Genomic DNA, 18,681 nt, shown 5'->3' with positions numbered 1-18,681 from the left:
GCACATTGCTGCATACCAGATTTTGTTGTTGAAAAGGTGTGTATTGATTTACTATCCTTAGTATGGGTTATTGATTGGGAATCTGTGTGAGCATGGACTTCTGCGATATGGGCTTCTGTTTTGGGAGTCTGTGATGTTGCTGAGAATTCTGTGGAGGGTTTTGCTGATGATGTAGAAGAGGGTTTTGTTGAAGATGCAATGGAATACTTTGCTTAAGATGAGGTGGAGGGATTTGGTGATGATATAGTGTGATTTTACAAAATAAAGAACTTGTTCTGGACTGTAACAGCAGGAGCAGGATTGATACAGGAGTGGGGATGGGGGAGGGGGACAATTGGTGGTTGAGAAAGACGGGAGGGTGCCATAACTATATTTGATGGAGCAGAGGGAGGAGGTATATGTTTTTGCCACACCATCCATTTGTCTAAAATGAAGAACTTCCTTGGCACTACCAAGTCTAGTCAGCTGAAGCATGTTTTGTTCAAGACAGTACTCCTTGCTTTGTTGAGAATGTATTAAGTGAACTTCTCTGCTATGGAAACAATGGAGTTCTGATTCACAATCAGGAGTAGGGTGTGAGTCACAGACAGAGCAATGACCACATAGTAGACCCTTTGTACAGTTCTTCCTTCCATGGCAAAACTCATGACACTGGTAACACTGTAAAAGTCAGTTGATGAAAGCTTTTATTGGGAGAGAAAAAGGACCAATATTTATTCACTCAGGGAGGTATGAACCATAAAATGTGAACATGAGCATGCTACTATTTTCTCTTTCTTTTTGTCAGTGTGAACATTGTCAGGGTATGATTAATATTCCTGAGAATTTGTGTATGTCTTGGTTGTAAATATATGGTTTGCAGGAATTGAATGTTCAGTGTGGTTTGATGGATTTGTAAATTCCATCTGATGGACAAGGTACATGGAGGAACATCATGGCCGGTGTTAAATCCTTTCCTCGGATCATCTTTACCATATTTTTTGAGGTTATTTGTAGGGAACACTCCAATCTTTCTAGATACTTAACATCATGGATATAGATTTACCTCTATTTTTGTTATAGTATGTCACAAACCGGTTAGATGTAGGGGCATGGTGAAGCTTGGTAGCACATTCTTCAGCATCATTGAAGAAGTTGGGACAGTGATAATCCTCACTGTCAAATACTTTCCTTTGATCAAATGATCTCAGCAATTAGGCTGTCATTTTCAATGAGGGACAAAATGTACAAAAGAGATCGGATGACCGTGATCGACCAGAAGTCCGTGATGGGGGAAATGTTAATTTTGATGGGAGAAATGTTAATGAGGCATTGAACGTCAAGGAAGGACCAAATAATAATATAGAGCAAGGTATAAATGAAAAACAAAATGATAATATAAGACATGATATTGAAATTCAAAATGTGTCAAAAAGAAATAATCCCGAGTTTCTTAATACCATGTACTTTAATGCTCGTAATATTAGAAACAAATTTCAAGAAATACAGGCGTATGTCAAAAGCGAATATCTCGATATGATAGTAATAACTGAGACAATGGTTAAATGGTACAGGGTTCGAAGCTGAATTCAATATTGCGGGATTTAAACACTTTCATCAGGATAGAAACCACAAGAAAGGTGGGGTTGTTCTATTGTACGTTAAAAACAATGTTCATGCTTGTGTTTTAGAGAAAGTGAAACAGGATGCATATGAATAGTTTGTGGGTTGAGTTAACCCAAACAAATGGACAAAAAATGAATATAGGTGTAATATATAGGCCAACGACATTATCATTAGCAGACGACAAACTGTTATTTCAAGAACTGTCTAGTTTCTGCAACCAAGATTTATTGATAATGGGTGATTTCAATTTTACTGATATTGATAGGATGACCCTTGCACATGGCCATATAGGTAGTCGCTTGTTTGATTTTCTTGGTGACAATTACTTAATTCAGCATGTAAAAAAGCCCACAAGATATGGAAACTTACTCGATCTTTTGATCACTAGCCGCGAAAGCATGGTAACTGATGTAGAAGTCGGTGAATCTGTTGCAAATAGCGATCACAACCTAGTTAGATTCAAACTCCTAAACAATTTTAGAATAGATACTTGTGTTTCTAAAATACCCGATTTCAGTAAAGCTCAGTTCATAGGACAAACGTCAGGAGCTTCAGCTTACAGATTGGGAGGCAAAATTAAATGAAAGACCTGTAGATCAGATGTGGGAAATATTTCAAAATATGCTCACTAAGATATTCAAACTTACATTCCTTTTAAGGACAGACGTCCCCCAAATCAGGCTCGCCCAAAGTGGCTCGACAAAGAAACTGAAAAAAGTATTGCTAAAAAGAGACAGACTTATAAGAAATATAAGTGCTCGGGTGCATCTAATGACTATGAAAGTTATGTATCAATACAGAGAGATTTAAAAAAGAAAAAACAATACGAAATGAACATCGCTGATAAATCTAAAGAGAATCCCAAAGAATTCTATAGTTACATTAGAGATAAAAAGGTTGTTAGGAATCACATTGGTCCACTATTATCTGCTGACGGTCAACTTGAATATTCAAATGAAGGAATGTGTAATATTTAAAACAATTATTTTAGCTCGGTATTCATAAACGAAACACCTCAAGGTGAATTCCAAACTGAAACCTGTGAAAAGTCTAGGGTAAACTTACTACGGTAAATATAACAAAAGAAAAAATGAAAAGGTGTATAGACAAACTCAAAGTTAATAAAACACCAGGGCCTGACTGTTGGCATCCAAGAATCTTAAAGGAAATGAAAAATGAGATTGCTGTTCCATTAGAAATTATTTTCAAGAAATCCATCATATCCGGAGATGTCCCAAGAGAATGGAAGCTAGCTAACGTTACTCCCATATTCAAAAAAGGTGACAAAAAGAAACCAAATAACTATAGGCCTATAAGTTTGACTTCAATCGTAGGAAAAATAATGGAAACTATCATCAGAGATGCTATCAAACATCATTTAGAAAGTAACCATTTGATAAATGATAGCCAGCATGGTTTCAGACGCAAAACGTTCTTGCGTGACTAACTTACTCGAATTCAACAACACAGTTATCTCGAATTATGACAAAAGAAACAGTATAGATTTAGTATATCTAGACTTTGCAAAAGCTTTTGATACCGTCCCACACGAAAGGCCTACTTACTAAATTAGCTTTGCATGGTAAATAAGAGGTAGCCTATTAGGTTGGGAACTAGTAATTTGGTTGAATGGTCAAAAACAGAGAGTTGTATTTAAATGGAAAAAACTTCTGGATGGAAAAGTGTTGCAAAGTGAGTTCCTCAGTGTTTCCCGTTATCTTATGGCCACTTCTAATTCATAGTATATATAAATGATATTGGACCATGGACTAAAATCCACTGTTTCCAAATTTGCTGATGATACAAAACTGCGGAGTGGCCAAATGATCACTCAACCAATTAGATATTCAAGAAGATTTAGATGAATTACAGCAATGGTCTAAAAAGTGGCTAATGAATTTTAACACAAGTAAATGCACAGGTAATGCACATATGGTAAAAATAACAGTAAGTACGATTACAATTTTATTTTGGAAATTCGTTAACAAAAGTGGATAGATGTTGAAAAAAATCTTGGCGTAATTATCCAGTAACCAGTGACCTTCAAATCATCCAAGCAGCTGTATTTCAGCCTCTAAGAAAGCAAAATAAGATTCTAGGACTGATTGCGCGAGTCTTTTTGATTTCAAAAGTCCCATCAACTCATTAACAAGCTATATAAATCGATTAGTTTCATCTACATTTGCAATATGCATGGTCCTCCGTATGGTCCCGACTGAAATCTCAATTAAAGACATTGACAGACTGGAGAAAGTACAACGGCGAGCCACAAAACCTGATTCCTAAATATCAAAAATAAATCATAATCAACGAAAATAAGACTAAAACATATGAAATCTGTTTTCCCTAAAAATGCGTAGACTCAGAGGTGACTTGATACAGGTCTTTATAAATTCTAAAGGGACATTGACAACATCAAAAGTGACAAAATGTTTTACATTGAATAGAATCAAACAAGAAACAATGGTCTCAAAACTGTCCAGAAATAGTTCAATTTTTTGGACAGTAGGTAGAAACTAACTTTGGGCCAACTGTGTAGTTGATGAATGGAATAAACTTCTCCTGCAACATGTAGTGCAATGTAGTTTCATTCGAAGCTATTAAGAATCATTTAGTTAAATACCTAAGATGCTGTAATGATTATAATTTATCTTATATTAATTTTGTTTTTGTTTTTGGTTTATCATTTGTCTGTCTGATTGTCATTTATTTATTAGTTATATGTCAATTTATTATTATTTACTATTTTACCTGTTTGGTTTTATTATTTAACTATACCATATACATTTATTAATGTATTTTATTTGTTTAATTTACATTATCCATAGTTTTTTTATTTATTATTTTATTATTATTATGATTTTTTATTTTCAGCATACCGACCTAGATATGGATCAAAAGGTCTCCTGTCGGCATGCTCCGCCTTTGTAATCCTTTGTAAATGGTATAAAAACCTCCGTAATAATGTCCAACTTCAGAATTGATTAAGGTTAAATAGGCAGGTGACAAAACCTTCTAAGAAAACTGAAGATAATATTATCAAATAAAGGTTCCACAAAAAAGAACTTATTTAATTTAATTTTTATCTGTTTATTTTTTTTATAGCATTATGGACACAAAAGTCAACAAACTAGTAAGGGAGTCACAGGCTTCTTGGAAGATGAACTAGGATTTTTGTTTATATAATGCCTCTGAAGGTTGAAAAATTTGAAAATCATTCCAGTAGTCATGGGGTGCATATGCCATGTAGCTACTAGGATGGTTTTTCAGTACATTTCTAATAAAAAAGAAAAAGTAGAATGCAATATAATAATAAACAGCTCATTTGTTAGTATTTGTATCTATTTTATGTTATAGCAAGTACAAAGGGTCCTGTTTAGGTACTAAGGGACTTTAAATAATAAATGGTTTTGTGTACACAACATTCACAATCCCCATTATAGTGTATTAACACAATTTCAAAGAGATGTCAAAAAACATATGATTACTTTTTTTTCCAGGAAGAGGGTAACTATCACTCATTCCTTTGGAAGCACTTTTCCATAGAATCCATGTGTGTGACATGATGAAGAGGATCTGGTGTGACATCTACAGCACAGCTATATATAATGAATTATCTTATTATCACGTGATGATCCACACTGTAGTGAACCGCTTCTAGTGTAATCTTTGCAAATTATCTTTTCTCAACAAAAGCATGATCTCAAATGGTACCAAAGTCACTTCAAAAAAGATCAATGTGAGGACCCTCACAGGTTAAGACTTTCCAATGTGAACCTGTGCAGTTCTTACTTTCTCCACAAAAGGGTTCTCCTCACACAGTATATCAAACCCACCACCCACAACCATAGCCTTTTCAATGTGACCTGTTCAATGCAGCTTTCTTATGAAGAAATCATCTCAAATTTCATATGACCATCCGCACTGGAGAGAAGCCATTCCAGGTTGACAGTGCAATAAAACTTTCTCACAAAAGTTTTTCCACAAAGATCACATGATGACCCACCCAGGAGAGAATCCTTTCCAAGTGTGACCTGTACAAGCTGGCTTCTCACAAAAGGGTGATCTCACAAAGAAAACATGGACTCACACAGGAGAGAAGCTTTTCCAGTGTGACCTGTGTGAGGCTGCTTGTTCACGAAAGCAACATCTCGTGCATCATATGAGTACCCACACAGGAGAGAAGGCCTTTCCAATGTGTCCTATGTGATTCTGCTATTCTTCTCAGTAAAGGGCGCTCTCACCAGTCATATGAGGAACCCACACAGGAGAAAAGCATTTCCAATGTGACCAGTGCAATTCTGCTTTTTCAATCTATAGCAACATCTCATATGTCATAAGAAGACCCACACAGGAGAGAAGCCTTTCCAGTGTGACCTGTGTGGTTCTGCTTTCTCACGAAAGTATGATCTCAAAATACATATGAGGACCCACACAGGAGAGAAGCCTTTCCAGTGTGACCTGTGTGATTCTGCTTTTTCACAAAAGGGTGATCTCACAAAGCATATCAGGATCCACTACAGTAGAGAAGCCTTTCCAGTGTGAACTGTTGTGATTCTGCTTTTGCAGCTTAAGCAACATCTCGTGTATCATATGAGGACCCACACAGGAGAGAAGCCTTTCCAGTGTGACCTGTGTGATTCTGTTTTCTCTACAAAAGGGTGCTCTCACACAACATATGAGGACCCACACAGGAGGAAAACCTTTCCAATGTGACCTGTGCAATTTTGCTTTTTGCACAAAACTGTGATCTCACAAACCAAATGAGGACCCCACACATGTGAAAAGCCGTTCAAGTGTGATCTGAGCATTGCATCTGTTTTCACGAAAGGATCTTCTTAAATATCATACAATGACCCACACCGGAGAGAAGCTTTTCCAATGTGACATGTGTGATTCTGCTTTCTCAAAAAAGATTGCTCTCCACAAAACATATGATGACCCACACAGTAGAGAAGCCTTTCCAGTGTGACCTGTGCAATTCAGCTTTTTTCACAAAAGGATGATCTCACAAACCATATGAGGACCCACACAGGAGATAAGCCTTTCCAGTGTTGCGTGTGCAATGCAGCTTTCTCAAGAAAAGAATTATCTCACAAACCATAATGAGGAGCCACACAGGAGAGATTTTTTAGTGTGACCTGTCCTTTTTTTGCTTTTTCATAAAAGGGTTATTACCCACACAGCATATACACACTTCACACAGAAGAGAAGCCTTTCCAGTGTGACCTCTTTGATTCTGGTTTTTCAAATAAGACTTTTCGGTCACTAGACATTGGAGAGAAGCCATTCCTGTATGACCTTTATGATGAAAAGAATCACACTTTTCCTGATGTCTTGGTTTAAGCCAGTAGAAAGCCCCCAATTACACAAGTGATTACCTACACACTTATAAATACCTGCATGTCATTCTCCTTTGTTTGACCTGTAGGGTCATTCATGAGTGTACAAAATTCATTCATCTACAGTTCAATTTTATAAGGAATCTGTCCTCTGTTTATGTACAAAAAATGAGTTAATTGTTCTCCTGGTAAAGACCCAAGCTGTTTGATCCCATGATCATGAGTACGAGAATCATTTTTGCAGTCCATGTATGTGGAATACTGATTAGTCGTAGATGGCGCTCTTTCACCTCATGTATTCAAATCCGTTCACAATGACCATCGTTGCCGTAAAGATTTACTTGTAGCCAGTTTTTTTGATTCATAGTACAGTTATGGCCAGTTTACTTCTATTTTGCGCCCCTTTTGTAAGATGCCCAATCCAGTTGCAGTCTAATTTGTAGTTGTTCATTTCCAGTTGTAGTTGTTTGATGAAGGTAGAAGCCATTGAGCAAGTGTAGCACTTACGTTATCTTTGACAAACCTCATGAAATGTGTAGCAGCCATGCAGTGAAGGAAGTCCACATAGTTGTGGCTGTGTGTTACAGCACTTGCAGTGTACCAGTTCCAGCAGAGGACCACATAGTTGTGGCAGTAACCATGCCAGCAGAAGACTGTATAGTTATGGCAGTAGTTGTTCCTGGAATCGGCAGTGGAATAGCAGATTGACTGTCCAGTGTTAACCATTGTACTTTTTTCGGTTCTGGAGTATCCCAATCAAACAGTAAAAAACATTAGAGGATTGTTAGCTTTATTTCCTTCCAACCCCATTCCCCCTTTATTTCTCCTTATTCAACAGCTTGATTCTATCCTTCTAATTATTGTTTAATATTGATATTATTTCATTAAGAAATTTACCTGGTAATCTCCCCATGACCTCTGTGACATCCATACTGTGTCCTCCTTTTTTTTCTCGCTCATTACAAGGGTCCTAGCCATTGGAGTACGGGAGCCTCCGGTTCCTACGGAACCACATGTGGTGGATGACACTAAATTTTCACATACAACATGTGCGATGCAGATCTCTCACAAAAGGAGTCCTCACAAAGCACCTGATACTCAATTGGTCTCTCAAAAATGTCACATGGTGACTCACGTTGATGAGAATCTATTCCCAGTGTGATTTGTATGAAGAACACTGTCCCTTCTAATCTGTGCGCCTGTGTGCCTGCACAACACACTAGAGAATTTTTACAAAATAAAATAATAAGTACCTTATCAATTCCCTCCCTGAAATCGTTCCTTGTTGGCTTAATAAATTTGAATACACTGATACAATTTCAGTGTTTATTATTTACCTAATATATCAAATTCTATTTGGAAAAGGGAACAAATCATTAGAGTTTCCCGACAAAGACCTAACTTTTAAGGAATAACATAGGCAAAGAAAACATTGACGAAAAAAAATATATATATAAATATATACTAAAAGAGCCTTCTAACCCACTTCCCTCTCTCGTATCTTGGCACTATCCTTATTATGGGTCATCCCTTGCATATTCACCCACAGCCTTGGGTCAGAAAGCAGTTAGGGTTTTTTTTCAGATTGTCACAGAAGATATGGCACAAATTATAACCCGACACCAACCAGAGAATCGATATTTTTGGCACCAGAATATGCTAATCAAGCAAAGGGATCACTTGGGCACAGAAACATGTTCATATGATATATTGGCCCTCATTGGCATTTCTTTAAGAGAGTGGAGCCAAACAAGCTAATATACAAACATCAAAAAAAATGTTTTGATCCTCTGCATGTGTCACTTTTTGTTACCGTCCTGGGCTAAGTGAATCAAGATTCACTTTGCATTTATTACGGGCCATAATTATTGATGACCTCAACACATGAAAGAACGAACCAGGACTGACTAAAATGGCTGCATTTAGGCACATTTGGTGGAAAAGGATGTTATGAGATTGTATGAAGGAGTGATTGTGCCAACAGCACTGTAATGGGCCAAAAACATGGAACATAAGAGAGGATAGAGAAGTTTGAATGTGTTAGAGAAGAGGTGCCTGAGAAGTATGATTAGGGTTTACTATGCTGGATAGAGCGAACCTTAAGGTGTGAGGAGAAAGGGAGTAGGAAGATAGGGTTGATGAAAGAGTATTGGGATGGTTTGGACCCATTGGAAATAATGAGTAAAGAAAGATTAGTGAAAGTGGTGTGAAAGGCAGGGGTGAATGTGATGGGGTGACCTAGGACGAGATGTAATGAAGTACAAGGGGCATTGAGAAAGAGGGAAATGTCCTGTTGATGAAGGACAGAAGATAGGGGTGAAATGGAGAACTGGTTGTATATAGATTTTGCTGTCAGGCATGAGGGTGACGGGGTATGTGTAAAAAATAATTTGATGCAGCCCATAGAAATTTTCTCCCTGTCTTTTTCCTTTTCTGCATGAGGGGATGGAGAAGGGCGATTGCTGATATTAATGAAGTGGCCTGATACAAACATACAGAGTACTACCTTACAATAGTAAACATTGTGTAACAGCAATATTCCTACCACTAAACACAGTGTATTTAAAATCCTCCACTCCGTGTGGTCTGGGCAACTCTTATCCACAGCTATGGGGCCCAAAGGGGCAAGGGGGCCCTTCCTCCCCCTCACCAATCTCGCTCACTATACTCCATTCTCTGAGCCAGGTATGAATTTAATCACTAGGTTTGTCAGGCAAGAGAGAAAAACTTTTAGAGGGGTGGTTGAGGAGGGCCATTAGAGGTAAGGAGTACCTCAGGTTTTGTGTCAGGGAAAAATTAGTTTTCCCTGTGAAAAATTACATTTGTCCTAAAGAATACAAAATCTTCGGAATTCCTTACAAAATAGGAGACTCGGACTTAGGAGGGAAGGAAGTTGTTATCTAAGCCTGGAAATACTTCGGAAGGAAATTTTAGTGTGCTAAGACCGACGTTGACCAGACCCCTATACATTCCCCGAAACCTTTGGAAGCGCACCCATTTCTGTTCCCAGGAGTGGAGACATCACTTATTGTACCACTGAAGGGCTTGAATTGATTCCCTTGGAATGCTTGAGAGCCCTTAGGTGAGGTAAGGGAATGTAGGAGTATGAAGAAGGACTTTGGAAAGTTAATCACCCGCGTTTGCCGAGCCAGAACCCTGGATGAGTTTCCGGGGTCAGATGTGTGCTATTGGGGAGGGGTATATCATTTCAGGACTTTTCGGGCGGCCACTAGTGGGCCCAAAGAGAAGTTCCCCTAAAGATTCCCACATAACTATGAGGTAAATGGAAGTGAGCGTATTCTGGCTCTTCCATATATCTGCTTGAAGAACCTGGTTGACTGACAGATTCTTTCTGAAGACTAAGGAGGTACCCACTGCCCTCAGGTCATGGGCTTTTGCTTTAGGGCAATCTGTGTGGCTCATTTCGTAGGCTCTGCGGATGACTTCCTTGATCCAGTAAAAAATTGGAATTTTAAGTGATGGGTCCTCGCCTTACCTTTAGTAGAGACAAACAACCACTTTAAATTCTGGTCTAAGATGTTTAGTCTCTTTTGAGGTAAGTCCGGATGGCTCGTTATCGGGCATAGTACTGTTTCCGTCTATTCTCCCCCATCAAGTTCGTCGAAGGAAGGAACACTAAAGGACCAGAAGCTAGGGTCGGATTTTGCAGCATCTTGGTTTTTGGCAATGAATTGAGGCATGAAAAGTGAAGGAGACCTCTTTCCATCCTTTTGAATGGTGGCGACTCTATAAGAGATTGATGTAACTCCCCTACTCTCTTGGAAGATGCTAGGGCTAGCAGAAAAACTGTCTTCAAGGGTAAGTCCTTCAGATGTGCATCACGGAGGGGTTCGTATGGGGGACCCCGCAGAGAGTTCAGGACTAAGCCCATCATCCCACGGAGGAGAACTTGATTTCACCTTGGGGGGGCACGAAACTTTAGAAGTGCCTGATGAGCATGGACATTTCCGGTGAAAGGGCTAGGTCCATTCCCTTCAGAGAAACAACCGGAATCAGCGCTGCCCTATAGCCTTGCACTGCCGAGTAGGGAGATCTTCTTGGACTTCCGGATGAAGTTAAGAAGGAGGCGATCTCAGGAATGGTGGCTTGATTATGGGACTATTTTCCTGGAGTGGCAACCATCATTCTGCAAAGGCATTCCATTTCCCTTGATAAAGGTATGCTTAGGAAGAGCGAATAGGAGCGGACATGTCCTCCGCCACCTCTCTGGGAAAACCCTTCTTTAGGAGGATCCGGATCATAGTCATGAACGCATGAAGATTGAGTGCTGAAGGGTTCTTGTGCCAAGCTCCGTTGATCGGTTGATATAGTAAGGTCTGGTCTTCCCTGAAGGGCCAGGGGTTCTTCTACCGCTAAATCGAGGGCTCCTGGAAACCATGAGGCTTCTGGCCACCAATGAGCGATCAAAGTCGTCTGAAGGTTGGATGCGTTTCTTGCCCTTTCTGGAGTACCATCCGGAGCAATGGAAACGGTGGGAAAGCGTAGGTGTCTAGGTTGTCCCAACTATTGCAGAAGAGCGTCTTCTCCTGCTGCCAGAGGATTCGGGAGAGGGCTGAAATATATTGGGAGTTGGTGATTCCATCTCGTGGCGAAAAGGTCCACTAGAGTGTGCCCCATTTGCCTGAAATGAAGTTCGCTAACTCTTGGATGGAGTGACCATTCTGTGCTGATTATCTGATTCCTCTCCTGCTTGAGGTGGACCAACCAGACATTCTTCTTTTCCGAGGGATGTAGCGAGCTTTGAGCGACACTTAGAGATTCTCGACTAGATTGAGGATGACCCATCGTCAGACGGCATAGGTCCCTGGTGACTGTGCCGCCCCTGCTTGTTCAGGTAGGCTACTAACCGAGGAATTGTCATACATTATGCCCACTACTTTCCCCCAGACTTTATCCTTGAAGTGAGGGAGAACCAGCAGTACTGCTCTCAACTCTAGCCATTGATATGGGCTGTCCGCTCGACTGTTGGACCAGGAACCGCTGGACGTATATCGTCGTTGAGGGTGGGCTCCCCAGCCCTCCTTTGAGGCATCGGAGAACAGGAGGACTTCAGGGGGAGATGGGCCAAGGGGCATATCCCCACGGAGCATGGTAGCACGAGGTCCCTTCCAACCAGAGAAGAGATTCCTTGTCTTCGGTTGTGAGGGAGGTGGTGTTTGTAGGGGTTATTTTCTCCCTCTTGCGGGGACCACTGATACTTCGAGGAGCCCACTGTAAGCGGTCGCATTCTTTGTCTGCTCCTGGGGATTAATCTCTCTACGGAGGCCATATGGCCCAGGAAGGATTTGGCACTGTTTCGTCGCCGTCATGAACCCGTGTCCGATAGTGCCTGTGGTAACTAGGAGAAAGTGAGATTGTGGATCCTCTTTTCTCCTACTGGAAGGACTTCATTAGGAGAGTAGTCCAGGACATACCCAGATACACGTGACTCTCGGTTATGGTAAGAAATCTGACTTCCTCCGTTTACTACGTTGCCCCAATATTTCCGGATGAAAGGTTAGGACCATTCTCAGGTGTTCTTGGCATAGCTGGGCGGAATGGAGTGCAAAGGATCAGCCAAATCGTCCAGGTTAACGGAGTATGGCGAATTTGCCCTTGGAGTGGGACAGACACTGAAACGAGTTTGAACACTCTGGTGAAGACTTGGGGTGCTTGTGGCAAGGCCGCAGCAATAGAAAAGGATCGAACTGGAAAGGTGGTGTCGCCCTTGTTTGGACGATTCTGAGGAATTTCCAGGAGGAAGGATGCACTGGTTATTTGGAAATGAGGCATCTTGGAGGTCCAGTGACACCATCTGAAGTCCCCCTTCCTTGATATACCCCCGTTACGGACCCGCTGGGGTGTCCCATTTTCGGAACTTGTCAGGTGAAATGAACTTGTTGAAGGAGAAACAAATCGATGACTTGTGTCTCCACTACCAACTGTTGTTCTTGTTCTACTAGGTCCTTGAGTAAAACCCTGGGTCCGGAGTCGAGACTTCCTCTAAAGCTCCTTTCTGGAGCAGAACGGAGATTTCCTCCTCTAGGGCCTGCCCGCGAGCCGATGTCCGATGTGTAGCTGTTGACTTGGATGGGATAGGGGAGAGTGTTTGGGGACAGCATGAACAAAGGAAGACGATAGCCCTGTCTTGATTGACCAATTTTAGGGTCCCAGTCTTCCAACCCCCGCCTTCTTCCCGATGCCCCTCCAGTAGAGAGAGAGAAGGGCAAACCCCCTATCCTTCCGCTGACGGGCTGTTTGCGAAATCCTAGAATTTTTCTGTGTGTGTGTGTGTGGGGGGGGGGGGGTCCGGAGCCTCTATGATCTTTTGCGTCTAGGTTCTCTATTATGGATAGAGTCGGGGCTTTTCTGTACTGCATTTCCGACCTTGGAGTGGAGGGGTGGCCTTTCCTCTTCTTTCTTAGAATGAGTATTGAGGCCTGTCTCCTGTAAGTCTGAGAGGTCCTAGTCTGATGGGGGGGGGGGGAGGCTTTGGGAGCCTCGAGGTAGGGACAGCTACTCACTCACCTCGATGGCCTCTGTTAAGCATCAGTTGGTTTTTGCTTGTGATAGCTGAATCCACCAATTGTCCGGGGGTGGGGTGGGGTTGGGGGGGAATCAGCGTGTGGGAGTTAAGAAGGGGGGCCCTCTTCAATGGAAGCATAAATTTCTCTGCGAGGAGGGGGTCACTAGGGGTCCCCTAGGGATGGTGTCTCTCCTGCGTGACTCAATGTTGGGCCCAAGACGTTGAAAGGCAGGTAGCTTGATGCTATAGGGCTCTGCTTGCGAGCTTTCCAATAGAGCCTGGAGGTCGCAATCTTTCCTAGGGTTGCAGCTCGGGTTAAAAAATCTCCCTTACTGAAGCCAATAACCGTTCCAGCCATAGTTTCACCGCGAGCAGACAGAGCCCAGGCACCTGAACGAGGTCCCTGGATTATTCCTCTGCCGGAAAGTATGGACGTTTTCTTCTTAAAGGTAGTGAATCCACGTCCGCTTTCGATAAGCTCTGGTAACCCTCGACCGGGCATCGAGCTTTTTTTGAGGTTTGTCCCTGATGGGGTGTAGAAGAGCGTTTTTGATTTTCCACTGGAGCAGAGAGCCAACGGCCCTTTCTCTCGGTTGTCCTTTTTGATGAGGGCGTCGGAGGCCTGGCTCATAGCTCTTACCCGTCTGTGTACTCCATGGGAGTTGGATTGGAGGTGGTTTTGCTGTCTGAGAAATTGAGCCCGTCTTGAAGATTCGCGACTCGAACGTGGCTTTCTCTTCTTGTGGAGGGTCCAGTTGATTCGACTCTCCTAACATTAGCGAGGATCTCTGAGAAAGAGGTTTTAACAACCATCGGGGATTCCGACTGGGAATACTGCGAGGTTTGGTTAACTTGCCCCTCTCATCCACGGTGATGTGACCGTCGTCCCGTCGTCGTATGCTGGATCCTGTCCTGGTCAGCGAGAAACACACGTGCTCTGCATCCTCGTCACTGATCGGTTTCTCGGGGTTGTTCCGATCAGCTGGAACACCGTTCTAGAGGGGGCTCCTTGTGTGTGTTGAATCCTTTTCGAACTTCCGAGTTCAACAGGAACTTTTCTTGAGTTGCCCGGATGAATTCACGTTGTCTTTCATCCCTTCTCTGTTCTTTCCACTGTGTGAAAGAGGGACATAGATAGTGGGGGAAGTTTCCTGTAAATGCCCGCTTGGAGAGTCGCGATTGGGTTCAGATGGCTCCGGGGGACCCTAAGGGAGAGGCTCTCTCTTCAGATCGAAGGCTGATTTTACCACGCAAGTAACGCAGGACGTAGACTTACACTCTGTCCTCGTGATCAAATGGCCAAGGAAAGGTCTCCAGTTGATCACCCGGGTCTCTTTCTATGAAGGGTTTTATGCGTACTGCGGGATTCCTGAAGTAAGAAGAAGAGGCTGAGGGGCTCTTTTTCTTCGAACCCGTTTCTTTGTCCCGTTTCGGAGTCGAGCCTTCCAGGAAGGGTTGAGGGGAAGCCGCGAAGCAACCGCACCCGGGAAAAGCCACACGTATAGGAGCGGTAGCTACAGGTGGCCTCGAGGCGCATGGCCGTCTAAGCTAACCGCCCTGGTTGAAGGAATTAGAAGACAACTTGGCCTGAGATTGACTCGAGGTGGACGTTGTACAACCTCCCTGTCTACTTCGCTTTGGAGGAGGGAGAGAATTGCTCGTCTCCTCTGAAGTCGTAGTCAGCCTTCACTCTGTTTTTTGGGTGGTGAAGGTGGAAGCCATTTTTCTGTGCTTGTGCAACCTTTTTCCCTTGCATGCGCTTTCTTGTGAACATGAAAGTACACTGACCACTGACATATCCATCCCATTGAGTCTGTACGTCTCACACGGGGATGAAAGGTAAACACATTAGACCCCTAAAATTGATATACCAAATATGTGGGTCCGCTTGTGCTGGAGGGAGAGGAGTGAGAGCAGGGAATATCTCCCTGCGGGCGAAGGCACACAACCTATCCTTGACACAACAACAACAACATCGAGAACCACTTCACCCCCCATACTTACAGTGAAGGGTAGGATACCCGGTGGCGGTTAGGGGAATAATACTGGAAAGGAAGAGGGCACTCAAGAAATTCCAGGGCATAGGATGTCGTAGACAAACACCAATGAAATGTAAGGGCGACGAACTCCTTAGCGTCCTGGAACTCAGCTGGCGACGATCAAAGTGGGTTGGCCTGATTTCTCGTCGCCACACAAATGGAAATTACTGAACCAGTGATTAAGCTAACGGTTCACTATCGTTTAACAAAAAGAGATTTTGACTTCACTATCGTCCCAATAAGGGATCAAGATATATAAAACAAAATTGGAGCAGGTAATTGTTGAGAGATGTTGACTCGTTGACTACCTCGAAGAGAATGGAGTATAAGTGTGGCGAGACTTGTGGTGGAGGGAAGGGGCCCCCTTCCCCCACTAGGCGCCCCCTTACGGAGGATAAGCATTTCCCAGACCAACGGAGTGAGGATTTTAAAAAACACACCAGTATTTAGCGGTAGGGGATATTGCGCTACGCGAAGTTATCCTATTGTAAAGCATAACGAAGAGTTTGTATTTTTCGGAACAAACACTAGTTTTTAAAGAGAACATACGCCTTGCAATAGGTTAAAGGATAAACAAGAAGGAATTTCAGTTACATTTCAAAAATAGATTCGAAGCTCTACCAAGAACTAGCGAGGACCACCGTCGAAGATATCAATTCGAATTTATTGTATATCATTAGGGAATAGGTAGAGAAAGTGGGAATGCACGAAAAAGTATTAAAGAAAACAGATAACCCCAAAGCTACAAATGACCAAGTTAAAACTGAAGGATCCATGCAGATTAGAAAGCAGGAGAGACAAAATAGGAAGAGTACACAACTAAACAGAGATTTCACCATACAAGGCAGAGATTAGAGAAATAGAGGAAATTATTCGGAAAGGTAAAAGTAGTAAAGGGACCGAGCGCAGACATGCTTCATAGAAAGACAACTAAATGATATGTTTGAAAGAGCAGGCAATGGAGAAATCACTTAAATGCAGAGACAGAATGGTAAAAGGAGTAGAACCCTTATCCATAGCTTTACCCGTCCAAGAACCATAGTTGAGTCATTAAATTCATCTGAAGACGTTAGTAGTTGTACCAGAGATTACAAAGGATGAGGTAGACTATTTGTTCTCAAGAATATGAAACGAGGAAAAGGACCTGGGCGGAGATGGTAAATCGATAGAACTGTTTTGCAAGAGACTCAGGGAAAGAAGTTCATAGTAAATTAGCTCGGTTTGTTCACCATTGATGCTTACGTCCAGAAAGCGTTCCTGAATCGTCGATACAATGCTATAGTGATTTTGCTTCATCAAAAATAAGGAGACCAGAAGGACCTTAGTAACTATCGACCAAATTATCTTGCAATCAAAATGTATAAAAAGTATTCCCGCACATCCTTACAAATAGACTTAGTCAAGGTTTTAGCGATGGAAACCAACCCGAGAGAACAGGTAAGGCTTTTAGGCAGCTTGCTTGGCAAACTTTTTCAGAAGGTTGGGTTGAGGGAAGAGAAAGTTTTGAAGATTAATAGGCGAATATGTGAACCACCTACCGATTTGCGGATGATATTATTCTTATTTTCAGAAAGAGCAGAAGACTTGGCAAGATTATGCTGGAGTGATCTGAACACAGAAGTCTCAAAGGTTTAAAATTCCAATCAAAGATAAAACCCAAAGTAAATGTTCAACACCGGAAAAGACCAAAGTAAATAGATTATAATCGATGGTGAAGAGTCTATGTAGGAGTTTGAGTATCGATTAATTTTACGACCAGATGGTGAAAGTGACCAAAAGATCATGATAATGAAATAAAAAGACGACATTACCAATTGGTTGGAAAGTGTTTGGCAAGTCTAATAAAACCTATGAGAAAGCTCTCATCTCTTCATGTGTGAGACTATGAAACTTGACGAAGACGATGGAAACAAAGCTGAGGACTGCACAGAGGAGGATGGAAATATCAGTGATAGGAATAACGCCGAAGGACCGAAATAGAGCAGACTAGAGTGGAAAATATTGTGGAGGCAATAAAAGAGAGGAAGTGGAATTGGGCAGGTAAGTTAAGTGCGAATGACTGATGAGTGCGATGGAGAGCAGCGTATAGTACTGAGTGGACGACCGCGAAATGATAAGACGTGGAAAGACCCATACTATGCGATGGAGAGACGAGATTGAGAAGTTTGCAGGAGTGACGTGGCAAAGGTTGGCGCGGTCGTGTGAATCATGAGATGCTATAAAGGAGGCCTTTGTTCAGTAGTGGACTGACTCAGGATGGGTGATTTGATTGATTGAACCGACTATAAAGCGCTTCGTTCGTATTTTTCCCCCCTTCGTTTATACTCCGGCTGCGAGAATAATATTATGCAAAAGACTCCTATCCTGTTTTTGTTTTGTTTCTTTCATTTATACTCTGCACCCCCCTCCCTTCTACCGTCATCTTTTTTTCTTGTTCGTCTTATAGTGTTGTGCATTTTCTCTCTTTCTTGAACATCTGTTTTTGCTTCACCGAATAAGAATTTTTCCCTGTCTGATAGTTCCCTTATTAGTCACTATCTAGCTTTAACTCGTTTTACTTCATTATTCTTCCGTACCAAGGCAATGTTTATTTACATCTGACGATCATAGACTAGCCAAGCCATTGAGTTTCACTCCATTCAGCTATTTGAAGAGCTTGTATTTGTGGCTAAACTAGTGTAGCCCTATCCTTGAATTCGTAAGTGAAAATCATATAGTGGTAAAATTAGCTTATTGCATGCGTTATGTGTTTACGTTTGGCAATTACTTACACTTCAATTCCCGTTTGGTAGTGTATTTGGCAGTCTGAAGAGGGTTTGGTGGGGGGGGGTAAATGTGTGGGTATCTATCACAAGATCCATGTTTACCAGCCTGGCAAACCACGCAGTTACGCGTATATAGAACGGTTAGCTGTTTATTAATTCTGAATAATCTTAACCCCAGATATAAATACTAGGCCAAACTAATAGTGGTATCAATAGCGATTGAACTCGGAAGTTCGAAAGGATTCAATTCAACACCCAACAAGAGCCCCCCCTATGAACGTGTTCCAGCTGATCGGAACACCACCCGAACCGATCAGTGAAAAGAGGATGAGAGACCCGGTGTATCTCAGCTGACCGGACAGACTCCAGCTACGACGACGACGACGTCCACATCACCGTGGATG

The sequence above is a fragment of the Oratosquilla oratoria genome, chromosome 12, assembly GCF_046742065.1.
Source record: "Oratosquilla oratoria isolate Oo_2021 chromosome 12, ASM4674206v1, whole genome shotgun sequence".
Lineage (NCBI taxonomy): Eukaryota > Metazoa > Arthropoda > Malacostraca > Stomatopoda > Squillidae > Oratosquilla > Oratosquilla oratoria.
Note: the sequence above shows the minus strand (reverse complement) of the source record.